Source organism: Corvus kubaryi, unplaced genomic scaffold (assembly GCF_017639235.1).
Source record: "Corvus kubaryi isolate FWS band 111438036 unplaced genomic scaffold, C.kubaryi_AGA036_p1.0 37216, whole genome shotgun sequence".
Lineage (NCBI taxonomy): Eukaryota > Metazoa > Chordata > Aves > Passeriformes > Corvidae > Corvus > Corvus kubaryi.
The window spans coordinates 1,422,353-1,445,979 of NW_024581061.1; the positions used below are offsets into that span (position 1 = coordinate 1,422,353).

The 23,627-nt window shown below is 37.5% G+C and overlaps 1 long non-coding RNA gene across 6 annotated transcripts in view; it reads left to right on the plus strand.

Annotated features, from left to right (window-relative positions):
* The window catches only part of LOC121661927, a 117,005-nt gene that overhangs the window by 77,258 nt on the left and 16,120 nt on the right, over window positions 1–23,627 (plus strand). For 3 of the 6 annotated variants that reach the window (XR_006015127.1, XR_006015130.1, XR_006015132.1), the window contains exons 2-4: window positions 17,567–17,702; window positions 21,111–21,167; window positions 21,872–21,928. This is a non-coding gene — a long non-coding RNA (uncharacterized LOC121661927). The remainder of the gene's footprint in view (window positions 1–17,566; window positions 17,703–21,110; window positions 21,168–21,871; window positions 21,929–23,627) is intronic. The other 3 variants (XR_006015131.1, XR_006015128.1, XR_006015129.1) reach the window with 2 other exon arrangements.

Sequence of the window (23,627 nt, forward strand, 5' to 3'; positions counted from 1 at the left end):
TGGTTTTATTTTCACATAGCTGAACTACATTCTAGTCATGACTGTGACAGTCCTCACAGTAAAAAATTACTTAGGTGCTGGTAGTCTCCCAAAAATTTTATTGTGTTTTTCATGGTAGGGGAACAGCTTTGCAGAGTGAATTTATTATTAGGAATTCTTGAGCATCTCTGTGTAAGGAGCTGAGAAACATGTCCCCAGACACATGAGTAAATGTAAAAACGAGTGCACAACAATGTAGATTGAACTCCTTTGGAGACAATGTTCCTTAGAAAAGCTGCTGATTACTTGGGCTAGGCAGGTGGTCTGTAACTAGCTTTCAATGTAAGATTTAAAAATGAAAGGCAGCACTAGCCCTTGGTAAAAACCATTTTGAAAATCTTTATACCACCCTACTGTTCAGTACATCCACATGTGATAGAAAAGGGTCCTTGTAATGAAGAAGCAGAAATGTGACATCAAAGCTAAAGAGCAACAGCTCAGAGCTTGTTTGGGAATGATGAACTTTACACTGTTTGCTGGCCTTCTTTTGTATCACTTAAACTGTTTCTTTTATTCCTTAGAGACATCATATTTAAAAAAAAAAAAAGTTTGACAAACATTCTCCAAGAAATAGATTTTGTTCAGGTTCTCAGAGCATTTTATTGACAGTTCAGTCAAAAGGAAGACCGATAAAAGAAATAATAAACTACTGACTTAATTTTATCAAACTACCAGCTATTTTTCTTCTCTCACTTGGGCTCAGATTTTTAACATGGCCAGTCTTCCTATTAGTCTAGCACAGATGTGGCTACTTTTTCTATTGCTGCTCTGACGGCTAGGATAGGACAAGGCAAAAGCTATGATCTTATCACTGAATCTACTTTTACTGTCTAGCCAAACATAGTAAAACCTTCATTCTCTAATTTTTTGGTGCACCAAAGATAGCTAGGAATGGTAAAAAGGCAGTATGTTAAAGAGGACTCCCCTCCATTTTATTATAGAACTGGGTTTTTTTGTTTGTAATGAACCTTCATTACAACACCAGAATGGTTGTAAACAAGAGTCTCTGATTGCTCCCAGCATTTCCCTGAAGTTTTTATTTTGTTCCTGATTTCTTCTTCTGTTGATTTTACTTCCTACACAGAGTCTGAAAATCCATATTGTGACACTAGTCCCTGGGAGAAAGCAATGAGTTGCTCATGAGAACTTACTTTTAATGGTGTTAATGTCATGAAAGAGACAGGCATTACATTTATCAATGCCATCCCCCGATGGTAGTCCAGGAAAACAAGGAAAGCAGAAAATCAAAGCAGCCAGTAAAAGCAACACAGAAACACACAGAGGAATCCTTTCTACTGAAAACTGTTGTTTAGCTGAAAATGGCATGATTTTTTCAAGGCAGCATTAAAAAAGCTTACACTGAAAGCTTAGCAAAATGGTGAGCATTATGCACAATAAGGAACTCAACTGTGAAGACAAAACACCCAGTTCTGTATTTCGTGGTAGGAAACTCCACTTGCGTCAGTACTTGTATTAACTTATTCCTGTGGTTGCAGCCCTGCAGATGTGAAGCAGGACAATTCATTGTGAAGAGTTATCAAGAGTACAAATGGATCAGAACCATCAGAAGAACTAAACAGCTGCATGGCTTGCAATAGCTGTCCTGTGTGCGTTAAATAGGACTTTTGTGAAAGTGGCACACAATTGGTGCTCATGAGCGCATGGACTTTTACAATGGGACTTTATGGACAAAAACTGATTGTCTTGGAAGAAGACAAATATTCAGAGCAAAGTGAGGTGATGAAGTAGAACAGCAGAACAGCAAAGCTTTGATGGTTAATGCTAACACCATCAAACTTTAAGAGATAACAATAAGCATACATGCTTGTGTGCCCTGACATTTTCAGAGGTTTCCAATGACTCTCATTCATACAGAAGTACTACTGGAAGCCACACAGAGCCTTTATAAATTCTTAGACCTGTTTCAAATTATTATTCTAACTCATGACAATGACAATTGCAGGAGACTGTAAAGAAGGTGTGCCATAGTTTTTCCTTTTGTCAGAGTACCTGGAAACTGTTCTTTGTCTGTGCTGTGAACAGACCGCTATAAACACACACAGGACCATTGCAGTGATCATAAAAGCAGGAGTTAGGATAAACATAACAGTACCTCTGCTACAGTTCTATTTGCTCAGATTACCTTTGCAATGTTTTTAAAATACATATTTTTTGCTTTCTTTTTGCATGCAGGAGAGGAAAAGAGATGTAAAGGGGCCATTTTTACATCGCTGACATATTCCACAGGAAATGTGTAGGTCCCAGCTGAATACTAAGACATCATTAGATTTACTTTTCTCTTGTTGTGTGTTATGGATGTGATATTTCAGACACTTTCTGTGCCACGTCCTCAGCTGGTGTCAAAATCTCCAGAAATTAGGTATGGTGATGCATGCATTCAACACAGAAAATCCTTGGTTAGATATTGGGTTCAATATTACAGTGGTAGATTTCTCGCTTGAAATCTGTTTGGAAAAAGATTTCTTTAACTTTGGCAGAAAATTTCCATTAGGTGAGTGGCTAAGGCTAATCATCAAGTTATTAACAGGATGAGACACAGCTTTACAGGCATTATTTGTAATAATAATAGGTGGTTTTCAACCTAAGTGATTCTATGATACTAATTGTGTCACAGAACAACATGGCATAAAGCTGGGACATTGGTGTGCAATTTCCCATAATACTGTGATAAAAGTAATGTTGGCAAGGTACTTCTTCAGTAAACCACAGATGGTCTTCATCCAGAGCACAGGCATTAAAATCTTCACTAAGTGCTGAGTTGTTCTTCCCAGGGGAACCTGGCAAATAGCTGCTATTTCAGTATGAACTAAATATTTTAAAGAAACCTAGAGATATTGAAAACCGACAATATTAAGTATTAGCTATGATTATGGTAATAGAATTAACTAAGGTTGTTTAATTTGAAAGTCAGCAAGGCAGGATGTGTTAAACCAACATAGTGAAAACAAGAATTGTCTGTTATAAATTCTCACTTTAAAATCAGAGCCAAATGATGGAGATGGAAAGTAAAAAAGTAATTGTAGTGACTACTGAAAAGAAGTTTTGTGTTTCAATATTATGTCATTACATATAATAAATTGTTCAGCACTATGAGAGAGTGGTACAGAAACAGTTGTCATAAAATTGTTATTTTCCACTTGACACAACCACTTGGTTACATATTGGGCATTTAATGCAACACGGCTTTCCAGAAGAAATACTTTTTGCTCATCTAGCCAAAAGTTTGGGTTAGCTGCTGGGAGTACCAGGTGGTTGAAGTGATAAACAAAAAGAAGTGAAATGTTCACAGTACTCATTTCTGGGTTTATGAAGTAATTCTATATCTTTATGCCTTAGTTTTCCTCCATGTGTAATGGAGTAATATAATCACATCTGCCCTTTTCCAAGCATATTAAACCAATTCGTATATTTTTGAGCACTGGTGCCCAGTCTTTCACAGACGAAAATCCTCTGAGAATTTCCTTTCAAGCAGCAAATACAAAATATGCTCTTCTTACTGGCCAAATGGCTAAGCAGCATGGTGATTTGATTCTTTGCAACTGTTAGTACTGATACAGGAAGAGGAGAATGGAGTTTTGCAAAACTGTAATTGAGCTCCTTGTCTTGCAAATCTATGCTGAGTATTAGAATCGAACACCAAACATGGAACTCAACACAACTAGAAATCGTTTAATCATAGAGTATCTCGAGTTGGAAGGTACCCATAAATCATGCTACAGACATGATGTGAACATAGCACTGACTGTGTCTAATTGTCTACACGACAACTTTTAACTGAATATGTGAGCTGCAGTAGCTTGTCTCACTCAAAGTGTAACTTGAGAACATAGAGTGTTGTTAGTACTTGTGTAGAGGATAATGTTATTTTTCAGCCTTACCAGATCTGGACTAACACATTTATATATATGTAAATATATACATATATATATACACACATATATATATACACATATATATATATATATCCAATTAGATATTTTGCATTAAAAAAGCCTTTTTATTAGAAATTAATAATGGGTTAAATCTGGTTTTTTGAGCATCCAATTTTTAAAATTGCATTAATTTTTCCAGGTTTCTGGTTACTTAAAGCAGGTGAGGAAAAACTTCTTCTAACCACTGCAACATAAATTTTAACTAACTATAGGATTAACAGCTAACATGGGTCTTTTATAGTTCTGTTGGAAGGAAGAACCTTGAATTCTGAAGGAAATATTCTTTAATTTTTTCATCCACTTTCCTGTAACTTTTATTGGCTTATGAGTGTGTCTTCCTAACTTCTTACTTTTATTATTACATCTTATACATCTTATGTTCAACCTTTTTGTAGGACTAGAGGAAAGGTCTTTGCTTGGAATTTCCTAGATGGCTCAATTACAGGCAGATATAAATGGCAGAGGACACATGAACTCACCCGTGGGTGTTAGGTAGCCTTATTTGAAATAGATTACAGGCAGCCAAAATCCCAAAACTTAAAAAAACAGAAGTACTGTTCTTCAGAGCTGGTTACCACAACATTACTGTATATGTAGGAATTGTATATGTCATATAGTCATACTTGGAAACTGCTACAGGAGTGGACAAGTTGACATGGTTTTATTTCTCAAAATTAAAATATACAAAGGACTCTGGTGCCTTTTTTTTTTGGTTTTTTTTTTTTTTTATCTTCTTAAATTATTGAGTGTATTGACAACTGTAAAAAAATGAAAATGTGCTGAAAAATCATTTGCAGGGCTGTCAGCTTTAAAAATAATTATCAGTTTTTGGAATGTGGAAATATTTTCAATTGATGCAGAGTTAATGCAGCTGCCAGGGCACTACATAGCAGCTGTGTGCCAAGAACTGCCTTCCCCTCAGTCTTGGTTTGAAAGACAGGTGTCTGCTAAGGAAGGCAGGAGCCCCCCTTGGAATGGCAGACGCGACCCCCATTCCCTCCAAGTTATTATAATTTTGAAATCAAGGGGCTTTTAGGCAAAGATGTGGGAAATAGGAATAACAGTTCTTTATTATATATCTATATGTATATATCCAGTCAAACAAACAGCAATAACTCTGGCAGTAACAGCAAACAATCACAAACCCAGTGCCAGCCTTCTCGGCTGTCGGGCCCTTTCCCCTCGGGTGCAGTTCCGCTCGCAGCCGGCAGGGGCGCTGGCGGCTCCCGGTGAGCAGGGCAGGTGCGATGGTTCCCCCGCGGCTGCAGGGGGCGCTCCGGAGCGAGCTCGGGGAGCACGCGGCACCGGTGCCCTGGGATCCCGGGAGGGATGGAACAAAGGCTTCACAAACCCCCGGGCAGCCGATCCCGGTGTCCAGCTGGACCCTCGGGAACAACAGGCTGGAACAGCACGCTGGAACGGCAGGGACGAGCACAAATCCCAGGTGGCAGACGCGATGTATCCAAACGGGGAACCCCCCGGAGGCCCAGGCAGGCAGGGTGAGCAGGGCTACAACGCAGCGAAGGCTCGAAGCAACGGCGGGGGCAGGGCGGCCACAGCCCGGCTCCCAGAGGGGCAGGGAAGGCAGGGTTTGGGATCCCAGGGCTTTTCCAGCAGAAGGAATAAAGCAGTGGAAGAAAGCAGCCTCCCTCTCTGTCCAAACGCCGGAGACCGATTGACCTCACACCCAGGTGAAACAAAAGAGTAGCCAGATGCACCCTACCTTTAATGGCTAGCTCTTTTGTTTTTCTTAACTACCCAGCAATCTGTCCCCATAGCAACACGTATGGGGAAAATTCCTTTGACAGAAAAAAACCTAGAACTCCTAAAACCCCAACACCCTCTGTGGCTCTGTTACCTGGGCTGTATCTACAGTAAGGGCACTGTCAGTCAAAGCTGATAAAAGACACCAATAACCCTTGAGGGACAGAGTCTTCCCTGAGGAGATGGGTGGGTAAGATATAAGTCACAATTTCCCTGTAAGAAAACACTCCCATTTTGTTTCACTTTGGGCAAGATAGATATTTTGAGAGAGGATTTCCATCCAGCTTCACCAGGATGAAAGTTTTCACCTGGTGAACCAGTATGTGTAAGGACAACAGTCTGTGTGAGTGGGAACCACTGTAATAACCTGACCATTCATAGAATCACAGAATCATTAAGGTTGGAAAAGACCTCCAAGATCATAAAGTCCAACTGTTAACCCAGCACCCCCATGTTCACCACTACACCATGTCCCCAAGGGCCACATCCACATGCCTTTTGACTACTTCCAGGGATGGCGATTCCATGAAGGGACACCCAAGCTGCAAATGGGGGCCCAACAAGGCGGTGCTGGTGTGTCGGTCAGCTGCTGACTAGGGTGCACTGCACCTCCATGCAGTAAGAGACAAACATAAGAATCTTCATTTCCAAGGTGAGATTAGATGATGGGAAAAGGAAGAGCTAGTTTTTCTCAGCAGCTGTTTAGGACTGGAAAAAACCACTACAGTAGCAGCAGAAGGTGATAGTAAGAGTCCCTGCTGGTGACACCATGAGGCCATTACAACTTTTCAGGTAGGCAGTGCTAAGGAAGTGGCAGCCTTCTTCCCTCTCACACATTAGTGAGGCTGAAGTAGCAGCTTTCGTTCCTCCCTTCTGTGACTTGGCAAGCTGGCATTACAGCTGATGAAAAATGAACGAGGTCCTGGGGATGCGATGAGAATTGACTGTGCCGCACACTTGTTAGTATTTGTGCTTTGCTGCTTGGATACTTTTATTGATGAAGTGAAGTACTGCATACTATTAAATTATCATTTCATGCTACTTATGATAATAGGCAGAAGAGCATGGCAGATTATTATTACTTTCATTTGTAACTGATTAATGTGTATTGTTGATAGCATGCTTTCCTTTCTTAAGGAGGGTGGAGAGGTGTGAGATTTCAATTTGAAAGATTTTGTTATGTTCGTCTATAGAGTTAGATTCTGTAAAAAGAAAAAGGAGGAAAGCAGAGAAAAGAGGACAGAGTGAAAGGACAGGGATAGCTGTGTTAAACAAGCTGAGATGATGTTGTAATAATAACTGTTCTATGTCTCTATGCATATGGTGCTGAGCAGAATGCATTGATTCCCCTTAACAGTTATGTCTTTATGTGTGCAGTTCCCCTACAGTTAACAATCTATTATACCTGCTCTTCAAGACACCTTGCTATTGAATGAATTACTAAATAGCACAATGTGTAGCCATTTAATGAGGCCGAGTAATTCTATTATCTCTTCATACTATTTATTCACCAGCTGCATATTTTCCACCTCCACCACAGATAAAGGTAACAAAATTAATTCTGCCATCAGTTTGATAATCCTGTCATCTGTGCGTCTGTGACATGCATGTGATGGAGGTCCACATGTCCCCATCTTGTGGTTTGTATATGTCCTACTGTACTTGAGGTAATCAGAAGACAAAATATTTACTATAGGAGTACTATACAGAATACAGAGTACTATAGAGGATAGCCACAAAATTCCATTTTACTTGCCATAATATTGATAATATTTTCACAAAGAGTGAAGGGAGTTTATTTCCTTTTGACCACTTGCCAAAACAAAAGTTAGGTCCTGTTGTACACAAGGTGAAGACTGTCGTATCTTGGTAGAAGGGAAAGTGAGAAGCACTGAAGACAGACCAAGTAATTTGCACAGGTGCTGCAGCCATGCCACAGATCCACACTGAATGAACCTCCTAATTGTTGAAATTAGTATGTTAGACTAAATGAAGCATATAAATCCTTTTTTCTGCCTTTCACACTCTTTGAACCCTTGCAGTGTAGTTCTTCTCCACCAGCCCATGAAACTCAAAGTTCAAAACTGAAATAATTTTTTTGCATTGTGTTGAATAACTACGGCAGACATACTCAACTGCCACACGTATAGCATAAACACACACGTCAGTACAAGAATAGTCCCACAATTTTATCCTCATCTATGGATGGAACACACGTGATGAAAGAGGAAAGCTGAAGATCTGTTGAGGATGAAAATGAGAATGGCAGTCTGATTGTCTTTCTACCAAAGTGTTGCTCAAGGCAACTGAATTTAGTAAACCAGAGCAAGATAAAAAATTATAAAATACTAAATTACTGTTGAGGGTATTTTTATGGTGTTTCACTGAACTGGCCTTTTGCCATCAGATTTCCATAGTGGGCACAAAGGATACTGTGAATGGACAGAAAAGTAGGAAAAGATAAGTAATTTGTGAAAGTGGCAGAGAAATATTTGATGGAAAACCCTGTTGTTGGCTCTGTTTAAATTCAGACTTCTGCTACTGATTTGCCCTCCTAGCCATAGCTTTAATACAATTTAAGTTGCTCATCACACAGATATGGTACTGTCCCTTATCTCCTTCCCCTCGTGGATTGAGTTTGGGTGCCAACAAATTGCTGTATGTAGTCTTAAGATTTACTTAGGGTTTTACTCAATAGGATGCAACACTGGCATCCTTTGACCTCTGCCGTATGTTTATGAGCACAGACTCTCTTCCTGAAGTCTGTTATGAAATGGGGAACTCAGCTGCTTCAGGCCCACAGAACAGTGCTGATGGACCGGAGTTTAAAACCTCCCCCATCCCCCCTAAAAAATACACAAGCCTAAAAACATCACTCATGGCATCAAGATTATTGGCAATCCCATGATACACTCTGTTGCTCAAGGAAAACTAAAACTCGGGGATGCTGGAGCTTTAAAAGTATCATTGAAAAGTATCCTTCTGCTTTAGCTAACTGAAAAATTACATCGAAGTAGAAAAATACCAGCCTGCAAAGCCAACCATCTGAGTACCTTTTTCTCCTCCACTTATCTGTGTCTTTCTCTTGATTTTACAGTTTCCATTTTGTTTGGCTAGTCTTCAAATTTAAATGAGATATCGAGCTCAAAAATCATCTCTCTCTATCTCTCCTCACTATCTGTCCCTGAGAGTGATATTCTCCTTTCCAGTGTGTGAGAAGCCAAGAGCTGGATCCCTTCATAACTCAATGAGCAGGTCAGTGCTGCCCATGCTTGGCTGCAGCAGTAGGGAAGGAATGGATGGAAACCATCCTTTGAAATGTGAGTTTCTACCAGGGAGCATGTTCCTAACAGCAAGACAATTGCACAAAGCACTAGGTTCAGCTGGATTTCAGACCCTAGAGCATGGTGGCATGTGGTGCTGTAGAGCAAAAGAGATTTCTGTTATAGTGCTATAGATGAATGACAGATCTATATACTAGAGGGGAAAATGTGAGGACTTGCTCTGTCTTACAAAACCTTCATTAATTACATGTGTTAATCTAGTCCTCCTGATAAGAGAGTTTCAGGTCAGTTCCCCACAGAAAGATTTGGAGAATTTGATCTTACCTCCAGCATGACCATCCCACATTCACACTCAAATAGAAACCCTCACGATTTAATGGCCTTGTGTTTTCTGTGACGTAGGATAAGGGAGGTACAGGCATGGACAGACGTGTGCTCCATATCACCATTTTGGTTGAATTTAATAGGATTCATATATTGTCCTATGAGAAATTTTGGAAGAAGTAGATGCTGTTGCTTCCCTCTCCCTACACCCACAGTAACTATTTTATCAAGAAGTCTGGTTGTTCGTGACCAACCTCTAGCTGTCCATAAACCATTGCAGCTAAATCCTAATTCAGCCTATTCATGCTGCTTTTACACTACATCAATTAACCTTTTAAGGAAATAAAAGTAGGAAATTATATTGTGGAGTCAAGAAATGGAGCATAACAAACCTAATACTGCCCAACAGTTTAATATTATATATGCAAGTGGCTAACCTCAGTTCCTGTTAGAGGTTTTGCCATTTTGGTTCTCTCACACAAAACAGCACCACTAGTAAAACAATCCTGGCACCATGTGAAACAGTGGACCAAATGTTTCAGTACCACAAATCATGTGAAAATACACCAAGAAAAAAAAATTAACTTGATCTAATTATAGACATATGGACATAAGCAGTCTTGAATTGTGCATTCTGACACCTGTCCAGTTACAATATTTTCAAGGAAATGAACCCAGATTTAGTGAGTTACCTAAACATTATGCATAATTTTAGGCCCATTATTAATCTTTGTGGTCTGGCTGAGTTATGAATGAATTTGAATTTAGGAGCAAATTAAAGTTAATTTTTAAAACTTAGGGGTTTTCTTCTCTCAAATGCTACTCATCCAACCATAACTGTCCTTAGAAAAATAAAGTACCCATTGTGAAGTACTGAAAAAGACTAGTCCTTGACTAGAAAGATGATTGTGTAAAGAAGTTAAAAAGGAACAACTTCTAGACTGAGTCAGAGATCAGGAGGACTCTGTGAAAAAGTGTTTCTCACCACAGTAACTTTGAGAAAATTGCACTAAAAGAGGAGCACATGGTTTTCCTTTAAGCTAAAGAGACAATTATCATGTCTCTCTTGTTTAAATTAAGTGAAAATCTGAGATATGTGCAGCATAAATGAGGAAAGCATATGGCCCTTGCTTGGTAATTTAAAGGGTAATTTGGTTAAGAAATTGAGAGTAGTTCAGACCAGAGTACTATTATGTAATATCAATGCAAAGCAGAAGCCTCCCCAGATAATCAGGTCCTATTTTTCCGACACATTTTTATACTTCATGATTAATTTCCCTTATTTCTCACACTTCTTATTTGTGGTTTTAAAACATGCTCAGATTTTTTAACATAGGAAACAGTGCTTTATTAAAAAAAAAATAAAAGAGATATAAGAGTTAGCCTATACAAATGAAAGATAGGGAAACTTTTTCTGTTCAGTTTCAATCAAGCAAGGAAGAAATAGTCTTCCTATTCTGAAAAATATTTTGAGTTTTAGTATTTTGTACATATCCATAAGAGAAAATCTTCCACATAGGATTTTTGCCTGTGAAAAGCTAGAGTTGGAGCCCCTCCAAAATGGTCAATAAGAGTGCACTGGGATATCTTTAAAAATCTTCTCCAAAATGGGCAGAGCATGGACTTTTTAGTAATAATTGAAAAAATGTGCAAGTTGATTCTACTCTGAGCCTGCTTCCTCAAAGGGTTTAACCAGAAATATATACTTGACTTCCCATTAAAAATTTATTCAAAACTGGTAAGAATCTGTGTGTTTCCCCATGAGCAACTGTTAAAATTAATAACATTTTGACCTCAGAGATAACCATAGTCCACCCACAAAGATATTACCTTCTTACCTGGGTCAGTGTCACTTGTATTTTTTTTTTTTTTTTATTATATGCTTACAATCATAATAAGCAAAGGGAAATTAATGTTTATTGGTGTTGTAGACATAAGGATATACATCTGATTCCACAAAATCTCTAAGTACTTGACTAACTGCAAGATCCTAAGTATTTCCAAGGGAATCATGTATTTAAATGTTGAATTCAGTCAGGAAACCTGTATCACCTAAAAGTTTTTTGTACTCTGCTGGAGAATCCATGATTTAGTAAAATATATGAGTGTGTGCTTAAACATTTATCTTTGTGCAAAATTGTGCAAACATACTTAATTTAAGAACACATATTAATGACTTACTGAATTTAAGTCCAAAAATTTGCAGGTTTATGCAAGTATTATTGACTTCTGACAGGGCTATTCTGCAGCCTTCAGAGAAAGCCAAAGCTTTATGAAAGCTGCATTTATGCTTCACTGATGTGACTAGGCACTGCTAGGGAAATAAGGGATTTTACTTTAGTGGTATGCTACCATTAAGTCAGAATCAGCCCAAAAAGATTTTTGACAATGGCATGTGTATATTCAGAGAAGCAAATATGCACGGTAGGAACCCCACAAGGTATTCCCTTAAGGGGAATATTTCCAGTCCAGAAATAGGAAGAATATTTTCCATATGCAGATATAATGCAAATTCCCTTTCATTTTTTAAAGACAAACAAAGAGTCGATTTTATTACTTGGGAATTGGAACCCTCCAGAATTTTTTCACTGTAAAAATTGTAAGCTGGTTAAGAGTTAAAAGGCGTCGGTCGTAACCTTTTGAAACTTTCCCCAAAGCTGCACAACTACTGATGGGGTGACATGAAAAGCCATTTCCCTTATAATGAGATACCAAGCAGATCTGTCTTCTTTTAAAACCTGGCATTTAAAAATACATTTACCTCTATTATGTACTGGCCTAACCTGCACAGGCTATTTCTTGTGACATATTACCAGAGCAGATGTTTTAGACAACCTGCTGGCAGAATGGCAAAGAATGAACAATGTTTTTTGTTTTTCTTTTTTAATTTTGACAAACTTTGCAAAAGTTTATTTTCCAGTATTTTAACACAGGTTTATCCAAGGATTTCTTATGTAAATTGCCTATTATTTTTCCCCTACTGTGCAACTGAGTAGTGTAATATGAAGAAATGGGAAAAAATGGACACCCTGATGACTTTTTTTCACAGGACATCTGCTCACCTTACCCAGATCTTTTGCAGCCAATTTGTCTAAGACCATATGGATGAAATCAAATTGAAGAGAACTGGGGGAGGGGAGAATGCAGAGGAAAAAATGGGCTAGAAAGGAAGAATAGAGGAAAAGATAAGAAAGAGATGAATTTGAGAACACAATATTTTAAAGAAACAACACCCCACGCACACATTCCCCCATTGAGAAAAACATTGCCTGCAGAAAATACGAAAGAAAAAAGATACGATTTTATGATTTTTAGTTACTGCATATCAGCTCTAGGTTAAAACTTCATGTTATTACTGAATAGCAAGATACTTTGTTCAGAGCAGCTATTGCAGTCTTTCTACTGATATGACCTTTCCTATAGCTTAATAACAGGATCTCAAACTGAATCTGTTTAATATTTCATTAAAATGTTTAAAATATAAATACAGAGCATTATGCTACAGAATATATTTGTACTTTTTACCAAGAGATGGTATATTTCTGTATTCATGAAGAAATGACCTTCAGGATTTGGAAGAAGGTCTTCTCTGTTTCATAGCTCCCTATTCCATTTTATTAGTTTTTTTTCAGGCTGTACAGAAATATGAAATTCATCTCATCATCTCTAATAAATGTATGATCAATCAGGGAGATGCAAAATCATCTAATGTTTATATTAGGTTCCTGGCACAAGCAATCACCCCTAATGACTTAGTAATGCCACAGTAAGCTGTGCATATGCTCAAGTATTTTCATTTGTGTTTCTGATATTTATCTTTACATGGTTATGGACCCAATCCTTTGGATAGTTATGTGGGTTCTTAAACTGAAACAACTTGGAATTCTGTGGCCAACTTGCAAACTTAAAGTTAAGTATGTGCTTCACTGTCTGTAGAATAAGAACATGCCTTTGTTTAAGATGTATCATAGATATAACCGCTGTGTAAAGGAAAAGAATCAAGCAATATTTTTTCAAAAGAGGAAGGGGTTACCAGGCAAGAATAATGAAAAAATCAATGCAGAGTTTTCAGATTCCCATTGAAGTCAGGATCCAGTTCTTGGTAGGGCATGAAAAATGCTTTTAACATTATTTTGCAGATAATTAAGGAGTGCAAAAGTGTGTTACATCAGTTTGTGTTTGCTGTTGTGTTAAAGCCGATCTAACAGTTACCAATACTCAGCTGCTTCACAGCCCTGTGTTCAGCTGCAGTAATGTCTTTGTGTGTCTCATGCCTGAAACACAGCTCTCGGGTTTTGAAAGAATAAAATCTAGGGTTCTCAAAGAAAAAACTACCTATCAAAGTATGCAGCTTTATTACATAAGCACACTCTTGCCATTATCAGCTGTCACCTATTACATCAGTTGGACAACTGGAAAATGTAATATTGGGAGACTGGCCAATAGAACTACCCAATACACTGTCTAATTAAATGAATCCACTGGAAGATTTCTCATTAACAAGTGTGATGATGTCCTGGCCTAGTAAGCAAGATGGGTGAGGAGCACTGTTTTCAGCTGCATAATTTGCTGATCTGGTTTTTTGATTCATGCTATTTTATGAAGAAAAGCAGAAAATTGTCAAAGTGATGTTTCGGGCTTCTCACTTTTGTACTTATTTCAAATATTTTCCAGCCATTCTCACTGATTTGTGTTTTCATTTATTAAAATCACCAGAAACTGATAGCAGAGGGAAATATATCCAATGCAGGTCTGCTCCTTTATAAAAATGATTGAAGATAGGACTCTTTTGACAAAGAAAAGCTCCTTTTCCAGGTTTTGTATTCAAGGCTCTTTTGGCCAATATCCCCTTTTTGTTGGAAGTTCAGTGTAATGAGACCATCTACATTGGGGCTGGCTCAGGCCAAACTTCCACATTCAGCAGCAGCACAAACTTAACCTTTTTCTGTCCACGTTTGTCCCCCCACCTCTCATCCTCTGTTCCTGAATTGCCCCCTCTGTTAGGGGAGCATAGCTGGGAGACCACATGGTGAGACAATCACATTGGTGAAAAGGTCAAAAGTCACCTGTTATTTTTAACAGACACCAGTTCTCTGGTCTGGTTCACCGTGGAACCTCTTGAGATGGGGGTCTGTATCTTCTCCCAAGTACAAGAAATAGGACAAAAGGAAAACACTTCAAGTTGCTCCAGGGGACATTTAGATTGCATAGTAGTAAAAATTTCTTCCCCAAAAAGAATATGCAAGCATTGTAACGAATTCCCAGGGAAAATGTCAAGTCACTGTCCCTGGAGGTACTTAAAAGACGTGTAGGAGTGGCACTTAGGGACATGGTTTAGTCGTGGACCTGGCAGCATTAGGTTAATGCTTGAACTCTATCATCTTACAGGTCTTTTCCAACCCAAGTGATTCTATGATTCAATGATCAGAGGAGGCATCTAGGAGTAGGAAAAAGCAGCTGAAAGTATGGAGTGAACCAGAATCCACTGAGCAGGTGTTGATGCTAATAGAAATGACCCTTGAAAAAGGCTTTCTTCTCTGCCTGTCTCTGTCTCTCCACCCCAGTTTTCATAGTCAAAGCAGTACTCAGGGAAAAAAAAAAAAAACTTTTACAGGGCACCCGTATTTCTGAGTGACATTGCATTTGCCTTTGTTCTTTAGTAAAAACAGCTGCTTAACTGTCTTTTAGAGCTTAAAAGGGTTGTGAAGAAACCTTCTAAGTTAATCTTATATGAGAATGCTTCAAGAGAATCAAATAACAATTAGAATTATGTCAGGGCTGTCTGTGAATTTCTGTTTAGCTTAATAGAGTTTTTTAACGTACATGAAATACTTGAAAAAAAAAAAACTGTTTTCTTATCTAAGCTCCATAAATGTCCATGATATGTACTGCAAACATAGGTTTAGATGACTGTATAGTCAACACATTTGAAAGTGCATGATATAAGAAATTACGCTTTTTCTAATAGCAGAAAAGTTTCCTTAACCAAATACAGTGTATTATACACACTGTACATGATCAAATGAGCAAATAGGGAATATGATCCAAAAAGTGGGATGCCTGCTAGAAAAACAATCAGACATGAGAATAACACAAGGAACCAGTCTAGCTGTAGGGAAAAAAGGGTAAACAGTGTTTTGGGCAACAGTGACAGCTGAGGGGATTGTTACAGCTGTGTTCAGATTGGAAAAGTTTTCTTTATCATGTGATAAATTCACAAGTGAAATGTCCTAAAGCTTATGGCAACTTTGACTCTGTTTCATAAATGCACACTAACAATTAAAAGAGAATTTAGGGAACAAAATAGCACATTAGTTAATTAGCTGGGGGTGTTTTTCCCATCTTCCACAAATAGTAATCTCTGAGAGTTGCAAACTTCATTACTACATGCTATACTCACATTCTTAAGAGAGAGTGGTAGTGGATGCAATATACTTATATAGAACAAATAAATTGTGAGAAAATCACCGCCAGACATTCTGTGCAAAATAGATACACTGGTGGACTGGTGTGTTCAATAGGTCTTTTGAACATAGAATTAATTTCACTGCATAGATATGATGGTACAAAACAGAAATTCATTTTTGTCAGCCCAAATGCTCATTTAATAGTCCAAAAATAGCCTAATGAAAAAGGTTTTGAGTCAAATATTGCTTCCTTTAGATCTTCAGCACTAAATAATTATACATTTTAGAAATACCAAAGAAGTTAGTAATAAAAACTTGCTGATGTGAGTGGGAGCTCCTCTATTTGTTTGAAAAGACTCAAGACAGCCAGATACTTAACATTTTTAAAGTGCGAGCTGCAGCTCCCACACACCTTCACTCCTTTGTGGACAACATGCTTTTGAAGAACATTACCTTCACCTTCTTTCATCTTACAGATACCAGTTTTGTCTCCTCCACCCCCTCGACCCCACCTGCCATCTTCAATTTTTTTGTACTAAAAGGATCAGTTGTTTAAACCAATATTTTCTGTAATGTGTTTAAAGCTGTTAAAACCAAAATGTCCTAGTTCACTCCACGGCTCGCTAGTCATGCTTTTTATACTGTTAAGGTGAATCCACTGATGTAATGCCTGAAAGAGGTTGGAATGGCTCAAAACATTGTCATTGAGAAAGTATCCTGTCAAGCATTCACTTCATCGACCAAGATGTGGACAGACTTTGACAGATCTGCATAAAATTACGTTGGAAAGTGTCTGTCCATTCTGTGCTGGAAGGAACTGCAGCTCAACAAGGTGTTAGGGATAAACACATGACTGCCAACAAAAGAGCTGGTGCTGTTGGACACCAAGAAGGCATAAGAAGAATGACAAGAGCTGTTGTTGAAATACAATTTACTGAAATATTCTGAAATTCAGTATAAATTCTATTTAATTAAAAAGAGATAATTTGACAGTACAAGAAAGAGACGAGGTCGAGCACTACTTTCTGAGTATTTGTGAGGGTTTAGATCAGTGTTTTTCCATAATGATAACTTTTTGCCCTCTCATACTGTTTTAGGAAATAATTCAAACTACAAAATTACTTCTGAAGCTGCCATCCAAATTTTCTGGCTAGAAATATATATTGCCAGCTAACATTTTTCAGGTCCTTCCAAGCTTTTTCTCCCTTCTGATTGCTAGTATTGGAATATTTTTTCATTAAATGATTTTTTGTAACAGTAGAAATTGTTACTGTGTTGAGAAGGTAGAGGAAAGATAGGTAAGCAGATAGATAATAGTGCTATTGGTTAAGGATATAAAGTGTTTGTGTCATGTCTTGGTTCCTGCTTCTCCATTTCTTGTTTCCTGCTTCTCTACAGCCAGAGACTGATTATTAATACTGCACAGGGAAAAGCTGCTGAATGTTTAAATCTACCCAATCTGATATGGAGACTTTAAAACTGGACGTTTTAAACTCCAGCTAAATAGCAGTAAGCTGCCTTAGCTGTACAGTGGTACAACTGGGTTAATATCAGAAGACTTTAAACTCTTGCAGGCTTCTACACCTGTACCCAAGTATACAAGTGTCAGACTTCCTCAGCTGTTTTGAGTCTTCTTTGTTTAGGTTTGGGTTGATTTGTTGTTTGGCATTTGCTTGTTTTCCTTTCCTTTTTTTTTTTTTTTTTTTTTGGTGGCGGGAGAAATATCTGGCTTCTCCTTCTCTGGAATTTGTCAAAACAGAAATAGCACGATAAAGATTCCTCTTGTTTTCTGTAGTCAGGAGAGTTGCCAAAATGAGCTGACACAAGAACAGCACTCTCTTCTCCCTACATATGTCTTGGATCATGAGGCATAGCAGCATTTAAGCTTCAGAATGGTGCTTGAAGAGCATGCTTCACGGGGACACGAGCATGTAAGTAGGATGACTTAATTTTAGTGCATATGCATGCGTATCTTTCCTCCCTTGTGAGCAGTTTTTCATTAAAGGGAATGATTAGGTTCTTATTATTTATACATTGTTTTCCATCGCTTGGGGAGATTTTTCTGTAATCTGCCTCACACTCTGAAGGATTGTAAAATAACTTTCTGTCCATTAAGTAATTGGCTTAATGCGAGAAACAGAGAATGAAAGAAATCGTGTGTACAGGAGAGTCTCTGCTGATTTTTATTCTCTTTAAATTCAGACAACAATCTCTTCTGGCCTCGTTGTTGTTTAAAAGCTTTGAAGATTTTTGGCTGGAAAACAAAAGAAAAGCAGCAACAGGAAAAAAAGAAGCAGGCAGTATGTTTTAAGCTAATGGAGCACCCCAGGGAGCTTGTTCTAGAGAGACTCTCCATAAAGGCAGCAGCAGGGATGGGGAGAATCTCTGTCCATCTCCCCATATCCAGTTGGGTTTTCATGATAGATGATTTGATGATAAGCTGAAGAAGGATGCTTTTGACCAATTATGTGGTATTAATTTTACATATGACCGTAAGGACTTGGATTTATTCCAAAGAAAATGGCAGAGTGCAGAATACTTTTTTTCTAAATTCAGAGCAGACACAATCTTACCACTTATTCATGTTCAGTAGCACCTAACTCCTGCAAACCCGTGGAATTTTATGTTGAGATAATAGTCAAAAGATTGCAAAATAGGAAACTAGCTCTTACTGAAAGAGGCATTTCTGCCATCGCCCTATCCTAATGTACCTCCCTTACTGTCCAAAGTGTCACTGAACATTGGGAAAATCCTACATAGGGGAGGTGTTATGCCACAGACAGCTCATGTCTTTGTGCAACTATCTTATTTCCACATTATACAGTATCTCCCTGGTCATGATATGAGTTCCAGTCATCAGCAATCACTTGCATGAAACATATTCAGTTTTTTCAATCAACTCATTGTGTCTTAATTGTATTAGGACCATAAATGCACTAAAATGTCTTGCAGAATTTTACCCCAGTATGTTCAATCTGGATGCCATATTTGAAGGTCATTCTATATAGTAGTAATTAAAATGCCTTTACTACAAACAAAAAGACATTACAATATTGGCTCATGAACACTGGGATAGAGCTCTAGAGTGTGCAAAATACAGAGTACAATGGGTTGTTGTTTCACGTTCTAAAAGAAAACAGGAAAACAGGATGTATTGACAATAAAAGTCATTTGGGAATTTTCCAATGGAATATTTTTATCTGCAAATGCAGATTTAATGGGGTTAAGGAACATGTCGTTTCAATGATAATTTCATCAAATACTCAGATACTCTCATTTACATTTAAAATGAATGTGATCTTAAGAAACAAAAACAAAGGTAATAATTTAGTCTTAGGAGTCTGCTTTCCATAAAATGTCATTAGAAATGGACTTCTAAAAAGGGTAAGTCAGAGCAACAGCTCAACATATGTGCTTTAAAGACCTCAGCATCTCTTTCCCAAGAGCAGAATAATTAACAAACCAGAGAAAAAAGCAAGGCTGGAGTCATAGTCAGAAGCCTTCAGTCCTCCTATGCAACAGGCAAGTATCCTAACCCCACTTAAGGGCTCAGTTCCATTCTGTTAGCTAGTTAGCTATTCAAATTATTTTACTGGATTAAGTTGTTAGACAACCATTTCCAGAACGGTTCAATAGGTTGCAGTTAAGTCAGTTACTTGCCAAATGAAAGGCTAAGGGTCAAGCCTTTAGTTTCAACAAGGAAAAGCAGTGTGACATCAGTAATTTTGGCTAGTTGTTCAAGCCTTTCACCTTCTGAAATGAATTTTGAAACCCTTTAATTTTCTGCTCAGTAGGAAAATATTGAAATTTGTAGAAAATATTTTTTTGTATCCTTGCTTACCTCTCCTTCCTACCCTTAGTGTTCACTAAGAAAATAATGTGAAAACTTAATACCTCCTATGTAGGGATAGAGCAGACTTAAGAAAGTTTATTTCTTTAGCTTGATAACTGCAAGTACAGTGCATGTCTCTGTATGTGTGTTTGTGTGTATGTGTGTATCTGTAGAACTGAAGCATGTAGGAACTGAAAGGATTATTTTCATTAACAGTTTCTCGCATTTACTGTTCCTCACAAAACAACCAGACATTGAAATACCATGAAAAGAAAGAGTGGACCAAATAAAACTTCCATTGTGTTCAATAACAAAAAGTTTAGAGTAAGAATAGTCACAGGATAAAGTCATGTCAAAGAATGTAAGAGACACAATAGATGAAGTAGTGAATTGTACTGATAAGAAAAAATGAAATATTATTTTTCTTGTAGTAAGCAGGAAGCAAGACTGAGACCAAAATCTTGCATGTATTAAGACTCTGGAATAGATCCTTCCAGCTTTTGGAGACTAATTCTACCATTTAAAAGTCTAATTAAATTCTGAAATCCATAAAATATTAGAAAGTTAAAACCAGTAGCAAATTAGAGCCTGGAAAGTCTTCCAAAAGGGATCTCTGTGCTTTAAAAGAATTTAAAAAAAAATAGAATATAATGTTACACAGTGTGGAAATCTTTGATCTCTGTGTACAATGAGTGCAAGACACTGCCAGTGGACAATCTAGTCACTGTGTAACACTGCACAATTGTGGTCGCAGTGTCCGAGTGTCTGTGGGCACTACAAAATTATCTGTGAAATGCACAGAGAATCTTTAAAAGATTTTTCCAGACAAAAATTATTTCAATTCCTTAGATGAAAATTGGTTAATATGCTGAAAGTTAGCATCCTGTTCAAATTATATTTTTTTTTACCAGAGCAACTGTGCACGTTCTCATTACTCAAATAAAATGTCATCTCTTTTTAAAAGGCTCTTAAACTCTTGAGCACACTGATATTTCATGACAGCCAGTTCCACAGGTTAATTGCAAACCGTGCAAAAGTATATTGCTTTTCTAGTTCATCAGAACTTTTTGTTCTTGCATTGTTGGAGGATGAATAGAAGCTCCTTATTGACCTTCTGAATAACATTTGTTTTTTTAGCTGAATCAAATATATTTTCTCTGATGTGTTTGTTTGGGGGGGTTTTTTGCTGGGTTTTGTTTTGGTTTTGGTTTTTTTGTTTGGTTTTTTTTTTTAATTAAGCACACCAAATCATCTTGGTTTCTTCAGTCACTTGGAAATTGCATGTAGTCTGTAACCATCATCTGTCTTTGAATATATTTTATTTCTTCTAGAAACATAACACAGTGACCAAGATTCTGGTACCATTAAACTCAAATTCTTGACACTTCATCTCTAAGGCCAGATTTTTGCCAGTGGTGCAAGTAAGGAGACACTATTTGCTATTGCTGTTAAAGCATCTTCTAGGACTTCCTTTTGTCTCATCTCTTAGGCCTCTATTCCTTTTCAGGTGTAAGGTGTAATTGTCATTAAGCTTCACCATCTCTTTTAGGATATTTTAGAACCAGTAAGTACAAATAAGGTAAAAAATCCCCTCCACTAAATATTATTTTACATTTCTCAAAATTTGCATGAGTTAATACTTGCTGCCCCAATATTAGTATATTTTTGTAAAGTTTTCTCTGTTTATTTGGGGACTGTGACCCCACCTTTTTTTTGGCCTTTCTTTTTTCACTCAGAAATGTGTTTAAAATGTTCCAAATATTTATGCCAACTTTTGTGGTACATCCTTTAGCCAAAGCAAAATTTGCCTAATTACCTAATGGTTGTTTTCATTAAAAACCTAATTCATGCTTAGAGGTCTCCACTTTAATATGCAAACATTTTTAAAATAATAATTTAATAATAAAATAATCTGTATTGTCAACTTTAACTGAAAATTCATGACATTTATTTTCAAATACTGAGTGGATTTGTACTCAGGTAATTATACAAACATGTGGCATTTAATTCTTTTTGGATAAGTGTACTAGCTTTGGCTGTGGCAGAGACAATTTTTTTCATAGTAGCTCCTATTACCAGGAGGAGTTTTGCCAGGTTGCTGTTGCTCAGGGTGGGTGTTGATCTACTGGTGGTGAGCAACTGATTTTTCTGCCCCTTGTTTCTTTCTGTTTTGTTTTGTCTTTTCCTCTTTTGAGTATTAAAACATCTTAACACAACCCATGAGTTTTCTCACTTTTGCCCTTCCTATTCTCTCTCATCCCACTGCAGAGGGAGAGAGATAGAAGCTGTGTGGTGTTTGTCTGCCTACAGGGTTAATCCACAAAGGTAAGTATTTCAGAAAACCCCATGAACATCAGAATTGTAAACAATAAGTTACAGGAAAAAAATGTGGGTGCACTGCCTATCACTTGTCAAGCAGGGTTGCTTCTTGTTTATGAAATTTTTAGCACCTTCAAGGCATTAGGCAATCCTCAGAATAACCTGATCAAATAACTGCTGCTTTTGTTTTACAGAAGGAAAGGAGGCAGCAAAGATTTTCAAGGGTGAATCAAAGCATCAATTGTTACTGTATCTGAGTGTTAAATCTCTCTGAAATTTACTTTCTTTAAAGGATGGAGCTTAAGATCTGTCCTCAAAGCCTTAGCCATCCAATATTCACTAATAACTGGAATTTTGGGGCAACTGGCCTGCAAACCTGTCACGGGAGTTCTGATCTCATTGTCCTTGGTTGCATGATACTGCATGCCATCACAGTGACGTGGCTGCCATTTATCAAAAGACTTCTCAATTTCAAGTGGCTGTCCAGAGAGCTCCTGACTCACTGGAAAAGCAGTGAGTGTTACCTGGCCAGCCCATAACACTTCCTTCATCTTCATACCCACACCTCCTCCCACTCTTCTATTTTCCCCCCTCCCTTCTTTTTTCCCCCCCTCTCTTTTTGTCTTTCCTGCTCCTGAGTCTTAATTAGGATGAGCAGGTCATCAAAGCAAGTGTGGCAACAGCTGCATGTGTATCTATTTAGATAATTACTTAAAAAGTAGAGTCATGCCATGGGTGCTTTCTGTCTGTTTATAATGTATATATTGGCAAAATGTAACACTATTTTAAATAGCATAAGGTATAATTTCATACGAAATTTAATAGTCAAAACTGCTGATTTTTTTCACAAGACTTTGCACACCACCACCAAGTTGCCAATTGTACTTTAAAATAGGAACTGTGTAAGACTATCAGATATTTGAGAAAATATCCTCTGAAATCAATAATCAGGTCCTGAAAAGCAAAGGCAGCATATTGACCTCAGGGTAAATCTTCACCTGATAACAATAGTCCCGTTACCACTGGCTGCAGCTCTGTTCAAAACTGATTGGGTAGTTCCTATACCAATGAGATGAATTCCACATATTTGTATCTTTCAGGAAGATATTTCGCATATAACTGAGCTATTGAGCCCTCTCCCTGCATTGTAGACAGCACATACAGTATTGAAAACATAACCTAGCATTCACATTCCAGAAGAAATTGTAGTAATGAAGTTTTCGGGAAAAATTGCAACTTAATTTATTTGGTATACTATAATGTATTCCGAGATCAAGAGATTTCCTGAGTAATTCATTATATAAGGAGCAGTCACCCAGAACCATATGAAGACAATTGGTTATGGATTTCTGGTAACTGAATTGCAATCTCAAAATTTTAAAAGTGCCTATAACACTAAAGTTATATTAGTCTGATCATATTAATTATTTGCACAGTGTTTTAACAACATAACCCCAATTCTCAAAAGGTTGCAAAAAGCTTACATTATTAAAGAATTGTATGAATTTAATGAAAAATGAGAAGCTAGAAAAAAAATTTGAATTACTTGATTTAATTAAAAGCAAAATCACAGGTAGGTTATGCATCTGAAACTTCTATTAGTTGAATATGTTGAATAATGGGACCATAAAATCTATGCAACTGCAATGCAAGCAATAAAATATGAGCATAAGTTTAGTGTTCACTGTTCTGTAGTAAAAATTAT